Raw genomic sequence first — 12,871 nt, 5'->3', positions numbered from 1 at the left:
ATTTTTTTTTTCCTGCTTTCCCCTCCAAAGCAACGTCGTTTTGTGTCCTAAAACAACAATAAATTCTGCCGCTCCTCTGTTCGATTCCAAGGAAGCTGCTTTAAAAATTGAAATCTTTGCACAGTTTAAATGGTCACCAACTTCAATTCTACATGAATCACAAGCAATCAACCCAATCTCTTAAAAATAAAAAATACTCTCTCTGTATGTAAACCCTCTATACTTTTTTCACATTTCTTACAAAAAGTTGTTAGGGTAGTTAATGTGTCTATTTTATGTGTTAATATTACCAAATTATCGTGTGAATTATTTATTTGAGGAATGCTAACAAACCCGTGCATTCGCACAGGCCGCGTAACATTGTGATAACTACATACTACAGTATAAATAACTGATATTAAAAATGTTTGCCATCAACAAATTTTCCAACGTCAACTTCATAAAAATTAAAACAACTTTTGAATGGTTAAGAAAATTAATTAAGCAACTTAAAAAAGATTGAAGGGAAATAAAATTAATTAAGCAACTTAAAAAAGAGATTGAAGGGAAATTGTTTAGAGCGATGCTATATGTCGCGGGGACATATGCTCGAATACTTCACGAAAAGCTATTTGTCAAATGCCATATGCGTTTTTTTTTTTCTTTTTTTTTTACGTTTATGTGCCTTTCTTTAAAGTTTAGATAATAATAAATAATCCTTTCGTTCCTTAAAAAAATAATCCTTTCCTAAAGATATCACAAATATCTTTTGAGGCACTTTGTGATAGTTAATTTAAAAAATGGACAGGTGTTAAAGCACACAAAACACTGAATGTTATAGAAGAGGTGGGAAGCTAGCATGAAGGGTTATGTAAGAAGATAGTAGATACCAATATGGGTGAAAAAGAAAACACAGGAAAGAAAGAAGAACAAAAAAAACACATAGAAAACGCATGTGACCGACAAATATAGTCAATCGCGATGCTTTCATGAGAGTAATGTTCGCTATATATATACACCTTCCGGTCACTGTTATAAGCAAAAATTCATATTCTAAGTTCATTCAAATAAATGATATATTTGGTCTACATTATTAACCACATACATCATTTATTAAATGAATATAAAATGTAAAGTTTTGCTTATAATAGTGACCGGATGGTGTGTGTGTGTGTGTGTGTGTGTGTGTGTGTGTGTGTGTGTGTGTGTGTGTATATATATATAGAGGGTGTATCAAATGAGAGCACCACTTATAATGAGAGATGAGAGGAGTGAATATTGACCATTCGATTTAATCAAACCGTTGAGATTAAAAAGCTCCACATAAAAGCAATTCCACGCGATTCCCTTTGCTTCCCCTTCTCCTTCCCGGCTCTCTTTCTCTCTCGGAAGCGCAGAAGGCCTAGAAAGAATCCCTTGTTTTTTCAACTTCGGATCTGGCAGGATAACAACCATGAAACTAGAAAGCTTCCTTAAAAAACTATAAAGTCATGGAATTTTTAATCAATTAGAAGCAACAATGGATATTCACCAAATTGATATTCATGTGCTGGGTGTTTTTTTATAAGATCCAAATTGGTTTCGATGATTTGTGGCAAATTAAATTTAAGGCATAAATTGATTTCAGTTTGTGGTGTTTAACTGTTCATGTGTGAATCCATGTCCAACTCACCAGATTCCCACAATTTGTTCTTCTGATAGTCAAAATTTATGTAATCAGTAAATAAATTAAGAAAAAAATCTATGGTTTTGAAGAACAATCAAAACAGATCCAATATAAAATGTAATGTAACATCAAAACCCAAATCCAATATCAATCACAATCATGAAATAAATCTTTTTCCGGCAAACAGGAACACCTACAACCAATTCCGACGAATGCGAACACCAACGACGAACACCGGAGCCGTCAACGAGATTCACATCATTTAAGGTTCTCTTTCTCTGCTACTTTCGATATTTCGGTTTCAAACGTTGTCGGTTGATTATCCTTTGTTATGTCGATGTGAGAGGGGGATTGAAACAATTGCATGGATCCATGGGAATGGGTCTGAGGATGAAGATGAGTAGACACGATTTAGAAATGGAATTGAATTAGGGGGAGAAAATCAAGTATGGCAGTCAATAAAATAATAGTTTTGATATCAGCCATTGATTTAGATCCAATGGTTGATAAAAGACCCTCTCATCCTCTCATAATAAAGGGTCCTCTCACTTGATATGCCCTCATATATATGTACTAGATTGATGACCCGTGCGCCGCACGGGTCTTATGAGCTGTAATGCATTCACTATTAGTAAAATGCAATAGTTATTTGAAAATAGACTTTTGACCCGTGCAACCCATGAGTATTTTAGATTTAAAATGATAGTATTTTTATAACAATTGAAAAAGCATGGATAGATTTGAAATAATTAATATATGATTTCCAAAATTCAATTAGAAACCGTGCAAAGGAATGGGACAATTTGATTTTTCCGTTTAGCATATTCTTGTGGCTGTAATTTAGAATACTATAATAAAAAATTAACTAAGGGACGTACACCTAATTTAGATTTATCAATGTCATCTAATGAACCATTGTGACAAACAGTTGTTGTGCTGTTTTTGGCAAAACAGTGTCAAACAAATATGTAGTAGAACCACAAAACAACCTTAACAATGATTGATGATTGATCACTACATCAATAAGTTAAAGGACAGTGTGAATTAATCATAGAACAAAACTGATTTTGAATATAGGATGGACACATAGTCAATGGAGCGCCGAAGACAAAGGATTCATGTTGCTTAACGATAAAATCGTATTTGTAGTCTCGCCACCGGAATATACATAACGAAAAGTAGAGAAGAAAGTTAGCGTTCACATAGATGGACCTCTCAATCTAAATCTCAACATTGGTAACACTCCAACATAATCAACACTTTTATAAGATAATCATAATTTCTCATGTATCTTTGAATGCAAAATGAATGACCAAATAAAAATGAATGACACATAGAGAAATCAAAATCACAAACTCCCTTGCATTCTGTAGATGCTTGAACCTCAATAATACATATTATGATGTTGTTGTTATAGCACAAACTCCCTTGCATTATATGAAAATAATTTCAAGCTTGAAGACTATATCATCTATGTTCTCAAAAAATCACACGATGACTAAAACAACTAAAAAGAATTAAATCTAGAAGCATTTGTTTTGTCCACTGAAGCTATAGACAGAACAAAAAAAAAACACACAAACTTTAAAAAAAAATATTAACAGAGGAAATAAGTGAGTTACGAACACTTCAAATTATTTCATATCATTCTTGGCTTCCTTTATATTTGCCTTCTAACCATCCAACCTGTCATATACAAAAATAAGTATTTTCAAATTAAAAACTTAGAAAATATAATATCATTAAGATTTTGGTTTTTAATTTGCAGTTTGTAGGAATTGAATTCTAAATCTCAACACATAATGGATATTTAGCATAATTAATTATATGGTGGGATAATTTGCAAGCAAGATCCTTCATTACATGAAGCACATATTTAAAATGCAAATTAGGATGCTTGAGAAGTAGAAAACAAAAATAAGATAGACAGTAGACCCATTAATGTAACAATTATATTTCAACTAAAGAAACTAAGGTATAGGTGGTTCTACCTTTGTATCTTTGTTTCGAATAATGGCTGTGGGAGAAGAAATGTCAAACTCAAAGCATTTTTAACCTCCATAATCTGAGCATCAATATCCTTAAGATTCTTTTCAAAAACTTCAAAATGCTCTTTCAATGCTTCCTCCTCAAATATCTCATCAGAAAAATTTGGTCGGTCCATAAGCAAAAACGGTTGCTGCAATGAAATAAGCATGCAATGATTATGTAATGCAAAGTTTCTATGAGAGGCACAAATCATATGGAAGGACATAACAACATTCTTTACTGAGTGGATATTAAATGTGTTAGTGTGCATGGGGTATTTCAAGGGAGAGGAATAACAGAAGCTTATGTTTTGAAATTCAAACCGGAAGCTAATTGTGCTAAAAGAATTCCTTAATAAATGCATAGAAAGTGGGATGTGCGTAACAAATGCTACCACATTGTTTTTTGTATATGACGATCCAACAAACACTCCTATCACTAAGGCTCAGTTAATGCTCACAAAAAATAGGAAAAATAACAGATTGCAATGCAAAATTTTAAAATTCAAATTCAAACCTAAGGAGGGAAATATTTTTAGGGTTGATTAGAAATTAATGAGATGTGATTTAGAGGGAAAAAATTAGGTTTAGTGATAAGCTAGACCTAATAAGCTTTAAGGATACCTGGTTATGTTTGAAGAAAATGAAGTGCATAAATATTCTCGGTATGGAAGATTCAAGGATTCAAGGAATAAATAATGATGTGTTTGATTCCATTTTGTTTTGGAAAGTGGAGAGGGAGGGTGGAGAGCTACATATATATGCTTTGGAAACAACTAAACGTGTGCTGAGTGGAGATTTGAAATTCAAGCCTCGGTAAATGGAAAATAACAAATGGCAAGGCAAAATTTGAAATTTAAATTTAACATATAGAAGGAGGGAAATATTTGTAGGGTTAAAGTGATTAGCAATTAATGACATGGAATTAGAGGGAAAAAATTAGGTTTAGTTGTAGCTAGACCTAATAAGCTTTAAGAATAAGTAATATATATATATATATATATATGGGTAATGCTAATGCACACCCACCTAAAAATTAGAAGGTGTGTGTTAGCATCCTACACCTTTTTAGATGGACATAATACCCATTTTTTCTTTATTGAAAATACATACATATATATATATATATAGTATTTTCCGATTGTTTTACATCTTCAACAGAAGTGCAAAAAGTTATTTTCTTGACATAAACACCGAAGACACGTATCCTTTACCACATTTTGGTAACATTCATCAAGTTTGATAAATTTTTGTTCGCGAGCTTAAACTTTAAAACCTTTCAGCTTACTTCGTCACCTTGAGAACCATAAAGCACAACCTCATTGTATCTGGAAGATCTAATATACTCCCCAACATTGGTATTTTCAACACGCACGCTACGCGCGCGCGCATTCACACACGCACGCGCGTGCGCGCACACCCAATATATATATATATATATATATATATATATATATATATATATATATATTAAAAAAGTCACACAACGAAGTTGATTATAGCGAAATAATATACTCTCATAATGTGACAAACCAAAGTTTGATTTCTACCTAACAAAATATTCATATTTAGTTTGTGTTTGACACACGTCATATAGAATTATTTTCGATTGAGAAAACTTATTAATTTTTAATTTTAATTTTTGTCTTATTCTCTCTAAACGTACTTAAAATACTTCTATTTAAATTTCGCTCTACGCCTAAAATACATTAAGCCGACCCTAGATTGAGATGAATTCAAGTGCACAAACACAAAGATTAGACGTCTAGATATTCACTTACCTTGATAGAAAAGATTTGTCGAAATAAAATTTACCATTTATTGTAAAAAAAAGAAAAACAAATCATTTATAGTTTATAAATATTTTCTTCGCGAGTATTGGTTCTTCATTTTTTTTTTCCTTTTAAAAGAGTCTTTAGAATTTAGGTACATTAACAATCCATATTTACATTTTTTTATAGAGGAGACAAATCGCAATCACTTGCCTTTCCAATTATGCAGAATCTCATTATTTGCGAATGTGAGAAAATATAAATTTTTCCACTTCATAAAAGTTGATTTTAACCATTAAATTAGTAAGTAAACAATTTTACTATGGTCTCTACACACTTATTTTTTTATTAATCAATTTGAAAAGAAACAAAAAACTTCCAATTGAAGCAAATAGATTGCCGAAGCTTCCTTCCAATTGAAGCTTATTGCCTTATTTCAATTGACTTTCTTTGCACACACTCACATTGAATTCTTAACTGATACGAACTGTACGGAAAAAAGGAAAAGGTTTTATGTAAGTAACTAGTATGTGGACCCGTGCTAAGCACGGGCTAGATTTTTCGACTTTTTTTTATTAGATAATTATAGTTTAAATGGAAAATTCATTATTTTATATTCAATATATCAATAATACATATCGTTGTCGTATTTTTAATTAAATATAATATATTAATATTAACGTGTATGTTTTTATTTGGATATTTGTAACATTAAACAACAATGAGTTAACGAATGTAATGCTGAAATATTAACTTTAACGATGAAATATTTTACACGGATGACCAAAGTTAAGAAAATATTTTGAATATGTATATCGATAATAAACAGATTAGTCCAAAACAAAACAAAATAAATTATGGAGATTTTTTTTTTGTTCTGTCTATATATGGTGTCATTTGCTTGTTTTTCTGTCTCATTTGTCTCTATTCATCTTGTGCAGGGAATTGATTATTATAACTTATTTAATAATTTGGTATCCAAGTTTTGAACTCAGCCTATATATATAATAATAAATTGTCTACCAACTGAGATAAATTCACAGGAACTTAATAAACTTTCCGTTAAAAAAATATACATAAAAGCAGCATACTATTTTTTTTTATGTCAATTTATTATTATATCACCAACACTACTAAAAGTTAGGTTAGGTTTATGGAGTAAAACTAACAACATCACAACCCAATATAACATAAAAATAAAAAAATAAAAAAAAGCAAATATGGACATCTTTGTCAAGCACCGACTAAAATTTCGTAGTACCTAATGTGAAGAATATTGTTATGTATCAAGTGTCAGTTAAAGGCTTCCCTAAAAAAAGTGTTAGTTAATGGCTTAAAGTCGAACGTTGGATAAAAGAGTGGAGGTTGAACAACAAATAAGTGACAACACTTATATACTTAAACCTTAAAATTTTAGATGAATATGTGGTATCATTCTCATTGTGTGCTTTCTATTTATCCAATAAGTCGATCCACACCTGTGTTGCCTGCTCCATAAGGCCCAATGATGGTATCATATCCCGGTTCAACATTATGGGGGAGCGGGAGTGTCAAGTGTGGGTTAAAATTTTTCATTTTATGCAAGAGTAAATGTTGAACAACATATAAGTGAGATGTCATATATACCTAATGTCTTAAAACTTTGGATGAACATGTGATGTCAACCAAATTTATGTGGTTCATCTTAGTCTAATGTGATGGTACAACCCGATGTATACACCCAAGAACGTCCCAACATTGTGATGATTTATTTTGTTAATTTTTGGATGTCATTTGTTTAATATTTTATCTTAAATTTTAGTTTTTGAATATCATTCGTTTTCATGCAATTTTTTTATCAACCTCTATTGTTACAAATTCTTTCACTTTTGGTCTTTGGCCGGATCTGACAATGGAATAATGTAGATGTGTTCTCTTGAGTTCACAAAATATGTGCTTATTAGACATTGTAAATTAATGTGACTTTTATTTAGCCTAATATTTTGGTAGCATAATTACCCACTAATCTAAAACCCTTCAATAAACCCATAAAATTACCATCAATTCGCTATATTTTCTATACTTTTACGGTTTAAATACACACTACTTAGTTTTTCTCTTGTCATTTCTCTCATTTTCAAATTCTTTTTTCATCTTTTTTCTTTTTTTAATTTCCTTTATCTTTTTTCATGAAAGAAATGGAACAAAGACACCCATCTATGAAACCGCTACTAACCCATATTTTTTTTCCATGTTGTGCATCTGACCTTATTTTGCTATCTCAACAGATTACAAACACTAAGAGTCTCATATATAAGGGGGAAAGGTTAATGTATCATGTGTGAGTTAAATTTTACATTAGATGCAAGACTATATATTGAGAAACATAAATGAGATGACCAATATACATGATATCTTAATGTTCTGGGTAAAGATGTGGTGTCAATCTCACTTGTGCGATTTCGCTTAATCAAATATGATGATCCAACCCATTCCATGATCTCTCTAAACTCTGAACTGTTTTTTTTTTGGATGTCATTTGCTAAATTTTTTATATTTAATAATTTTTTTGGATGTCATCCATTTTCATACAATTTTTTATCTAACCTATATTATCACAAATACCTTCACTTTTGATCTTTGGTGGGACCTCACAGAGGAAAAATACGGATGTGTTATGCTTAGTTAACAAAGTATATGTTTATTAGATATTTTAAAATAATGAGATATTTGTTTAATTGAATATATTTTTTGGTGAATTACTCATAAATCTCCAATTCCTTCAACTAACCTATAAATGTATTGGTAACTCACTTTACTCTCAACACTTCCACAGACAAAACACACTACTTTTTTTCCCTTATCATTTCTCTCACGTTAAATTTTCTTTTTCATATTCTTTATTTTTATATTTTTCTCTCTTTTCATGAAAGATAGGAATATAAACATCCATATATAAAACCACTATCAACACATTTTTTTACCATGTTGTGTCTCTGACAGACCTTATTTGACTATGTCATCAAATCATACACATAAAGAATCTCATAATTAAGGAAGATATGATAATGTTTCAATTAAGACTTAAAGTTCCACATTGGATACAACTTGCAAGAGTAGATTTTGAAAAACATATAAGTAATGACCAACATACCTAATGCCTTAAGGTTTTGGGTGATAGTGTGGTGTCAATCTCACTTGTGTGGTTGCTTAGACTAATATGATGATCCAACCCATTGTAGGCTCCCTCGTAGCTCCAAAAGTAAATAAGTCCTTAAATAAGACATTTTAAGAAATAAATATACCTTAAAAATTTTGAATTTTTTCTTATAAATAAGACCAAAATAATTTTTTAAACTTTTCTTATAATAAGGACATGATGAAGTATACTATAGAAAGATACTCGGAGTCCATCTTCTCTTAAGCCTTCTCCTGCTGACATCTTCGTAAAGAGTAGTGTTACAAAATTATTCTATAATTGTTTTTGACTTCGTGACACCTTAAAGTGTTTGTGAGATTGAAAAGTTACTTGTAAATCCTCTTCCCTTAGCTTTCTTTATGATCTCATTCAAAAGGTGGAAAAAGAAGGGAATCATCAGAAGATTAAAATAAAAAGAAATAAAAAGTTGTAGAGAATGACGAAAAAAATCATGTGAAAATTTTATAAGAGTGAATTGATTGAAATAACACAAATAAGGTATCGTACAAATAACCATTCAAAAAACCAATTAACATAAGTTTTTTGCTAGAACTAAAATTGATGAATAGGAAAAACAATAATTTAATGAAGAATTTTGAATTGTACAAATGAATATCTAAATCGTGAGAAAAATGTTGAAAGTGAAAACAATATTTATAACAAAAGTACAATCAAATCCATAAATTTGGGTAGACAAAAATTTGATGTAATTACATTAATCAGAGGAAAATATATATAATAACCAATTATCAATTGTTTTTTTAGAATTACAAAAAAAAAAAAAACATAAATGAATTTGGTCTTGATAATTAGGCAAAGTTACACATAAAACACTTTTATTCATTATTTTTCTAAAATTTAATCATTTATGTTATAAAATGTCAACATCATTATCATATTTTTATTAAAAACACAAATAACCATAATAAAAACCCAAAAAAAATATGAATAAACTTATAACTTGATAACATTTTTGCATAATTTCATCAAAACTGCATATTCTTCATTTTCTCTCTAATCAATCAACTAAACACTCCAACAACATAAACATATCTTGAGCTTGGTTAGACTCTACTTACTTCTCAGCTGAACTCCGAATTAAAATGGCCCATGAGTATATTCTCATTATTATTATTATTTAGATTCTCAGATGCACAAATAGTGCGTTTGTTCTATACGTAATGTTATGAAAATAATATTTTTATGGCTTGAATGTGTAAATCATCCATGTAAGTTCGCATATTTTTTGTTTTCGTCCCTGTATCTTTTTTTGTTCTGAAACTAACCCTGTAAGTTATAAATGTTTTGGTTTTTGTCCCTTCCGTCATCCTCTGTTACAAAAATGTCTATGTGGCAAACGAAGGATGACATGGCAAAGTGTGATGTGGCAGATGACACCAACGTGTCGTTCCATATGCTGAGTCACAAAGTTCGAGGGACCAAAATCAAAAAACAAAATCCATAGTGGGACCAAACCCAAAAATTAATATAAAACTTCATCTTCTTCCTTCCTTTCCTCTTCTTCATCATCTTCAGCACATCTTCATCAAATTTCATAGAAAACCCAAAAAAACCTAGAAATTCATCAACCAACATTAACATCACCATCGACATCACTACACAAAAAAAATCATCAAAAATTCTATGAAAAGTCATTTAACTTATTTAAAAGTAAAACCCATTTAACATATTTAAAAGTAAAATCAGATTTTTTTTTTAGCACTTATGTGATAGTTGCAAAGTATCCATGTGATTATCTATGAATTTGTTACTTATTAGCGGAAATATTTCAATGACTAACATGATCCAGATAATATGTGATTCATGCTAGAACTCATCTACCACGTCACTTGATGTAAACTTTGTGCTGATTTTTCTAATCTATGTAACTTTAATTCATGTAATCAATGTATGGTTGTTGCATGGAAATATGTTCTTATGCCTAATGAGAAAGAGCCCGAGAAGGCTAGTGAAGAGTTGTTTGAAGCTATGCAGTTTCTTGAGAATGAGTTGAAGGATAAGTTCTTTCCAGGAGGACAAACAGGCTTTGTGGATATTGATGCTCTCTTCATCCCTTTATTCCAAGAAGTAACAGAGAAACAGTTGTTCCCTGATCTCAAATTTCCCAAGCTACACAAATGGAGTCAAGAGTTTTAAAACCATCCAGTCGTCAAAGAAGTTATGCCTTCAAAGGGAAACAATCTAGTTATTTCAAAGATCGTGCTGCAAACCTTACTGCTCTATCAAAATAGAATGATATAATAGAGTGAGATTCTAAACTTGTAATGAAATATGTATTAGTGCTTGACTTGGTTGAATTTTGATTGTTGAATTTCAGTTGAAATGGAATATTCTCTATAATTTCTCATATGTCATAAATATTCTGACAAATTGTTGTCAATTATGATAATGTCAATTATGATTTCTCAAGGATGACGTTAATGAATTTTTGGTATTCTATGAAGTTTGATGAAAATGTATTGAAGATGATGAAGAAAAGGAAAGGAAGGACATAGATGAAGTTTTCTATAAATTTTTGGGTTTGGTCCCTCTGCGAAATTTGTTTTTTAATTTTGGTCGTCCCTCTAACTTTGTGACTCAACATATGAAACAACATGTCAGCGTAGTCTGCCACGTCATCCTCCGTTTGCCACATAGACGTTTTTGTAACAAATGATGACGACAGAGACCAAAACCAAAACATTTATAATTTACAGGGTAATTTTAAAACAAAAAAAAGATACAGGGACGAAAACTAAAAACACGCGAACTTACATGGACAATTTATATATTCAAGCCTATTTTTATTTATTTTGAATACTACTGTTTATCGAATTCTAAAATATTAAGGGTGAAACTTACAATAAATATCATGGTGTTAAAAAATTAGGATTAACCATGAAAAATAAACTACAGATACCATGAATAATGAAATTTGTTCTTGAAACTCAGGAGACATATAACTTGATTCCAATACCAATATTAGATAAGATGTAGATTTATCATAATGTGGTGTATAAATATTTTATTTGAACCCCTTAAAAAATATTTAATTTGAAATGAGTGAAATTTAAAATGAATATTGCCTTCTATCATTGTTTGAGTAGTCCTTCAATCATTTTTAACTTGGTCAATTTGAGGAGATCTTCTCGGATAACTTTAAAAATACCTTGAAGCAAACATATCGTACATCCTACACTTCTTTTGTTTTTTTGGTTACCGTACATCCTACACTTCACATAAACATTAGAATTATAAATAGCAAAAAAGACAAAATAAGATTTCAATTTGATAATGATGTATGTGCAAAGAAGCAATGGAAAATGAACATCTTAAAAATAGGTTTGTTACATGCAGAAACTCCATTGATTGAGTACACAAAATCAGGATTAATTATAAACTAAAACCGATTATTAATTACACATAAAACCGATTATTAATTACACATATCACTCCCACAAATTGCAATGATTATTCTTTATCGTTATTTTTATTTGAGAGGTGCATGTAAGTAAATTTCAGCTATAAGTATGCAATTATAAAGGTGATTGGGGAATAATTTATTTCTATTTGATGGAAACATTTTGTTTTCCTTTAAAATGGACCGCATTAATGGTCGGTCATTGAATGAAAATAATTTTCAATGCAATATTTTGGTATTTTAATTTGAAAAAAGTTCATAAAGTATATATTGAATGACACATACATGTACTATTTGCTGTTTCTACCTCCCTGATATATGCCATGCAATAACTTGAACGATTTTTTACTTCTTACAATTGAATAAAATTCATACTACCTCCGTCCCTAATTATAAGACCCTTTTGCCAAATTTTTTTGTCCCTTTTTATAAGACTCCTTTGCTATTTCCAACTACATTCATTATTTCTTTACAAACATGTCCCTATTTATTATATATATTTTTCTTCAATTGACAATAAATAGCATATGAAAAGCATAAACAAATTCTCTCTCTTAATGATAAAATTGTAAAAACAATAACAATTACGAACAACTCTAATATAAATATCCACTATTTTAATTCCTGTGATTTTAGCAAAAGGGTCTTCTATATAGGGACGGAGGTAGTAGTTATTTTCATTAAAAGTATTTTATACTTTTGTGAAGACATTAAATAGTCTTAACAATGAATTCAAAAATTTAATTCTCTAAATTATTTATTCTTATAATAATTATCAGTTTTTTCTTGTAATTGTAAAATTTGAATTTTAAATTTTTATGAAAAATA

The 12,871-nt window shown here is 30.1% G+C and overlaps 1 long non-coding RNA gene across 1 annotated transcript; it reads right to left on the bottom strand.

Annotated features, from left to right (window-relative positions):
• Positions 1-2,985: 2,985 nt before the first annotated feature.
• Positions 2,986-4,492, bottom strand: LOC146942311 (uncharacterized). Its single transcript, XR_015033551.1, has 2 exons — positions 3,637-4,492; positions 2,986-3,331 (listed from the first exon to the last, which is right to left on the bottom strand). It is a non-coding gene; the product is annotated as an uncharacterized LOC146942311 (long non-coding RNA).
• Between the last annotated feature and the right edge of the window lie 8,379 nt (positions 4,493-12,871).

This window comes from Medicago sativa, chromosome 3 (genome assembly GCF_051527215.1).
Source record: "Medicago sativa cultivar Bolivia chromosome 3, Bolivia_mono, whole genome shotgun sequence".
Lineage (NCBI taxonomy): Eukaryota > Viridiplantae > Streptophyta > Magnoliopsida > Fabales > Fabaceae > Medicago > Medicago sativa.
The sequence above is the reverse complement of the archived record's forward strand: the minus strand, read 5'-3'. Positions and strand labels throughout refer to the sequence as shown.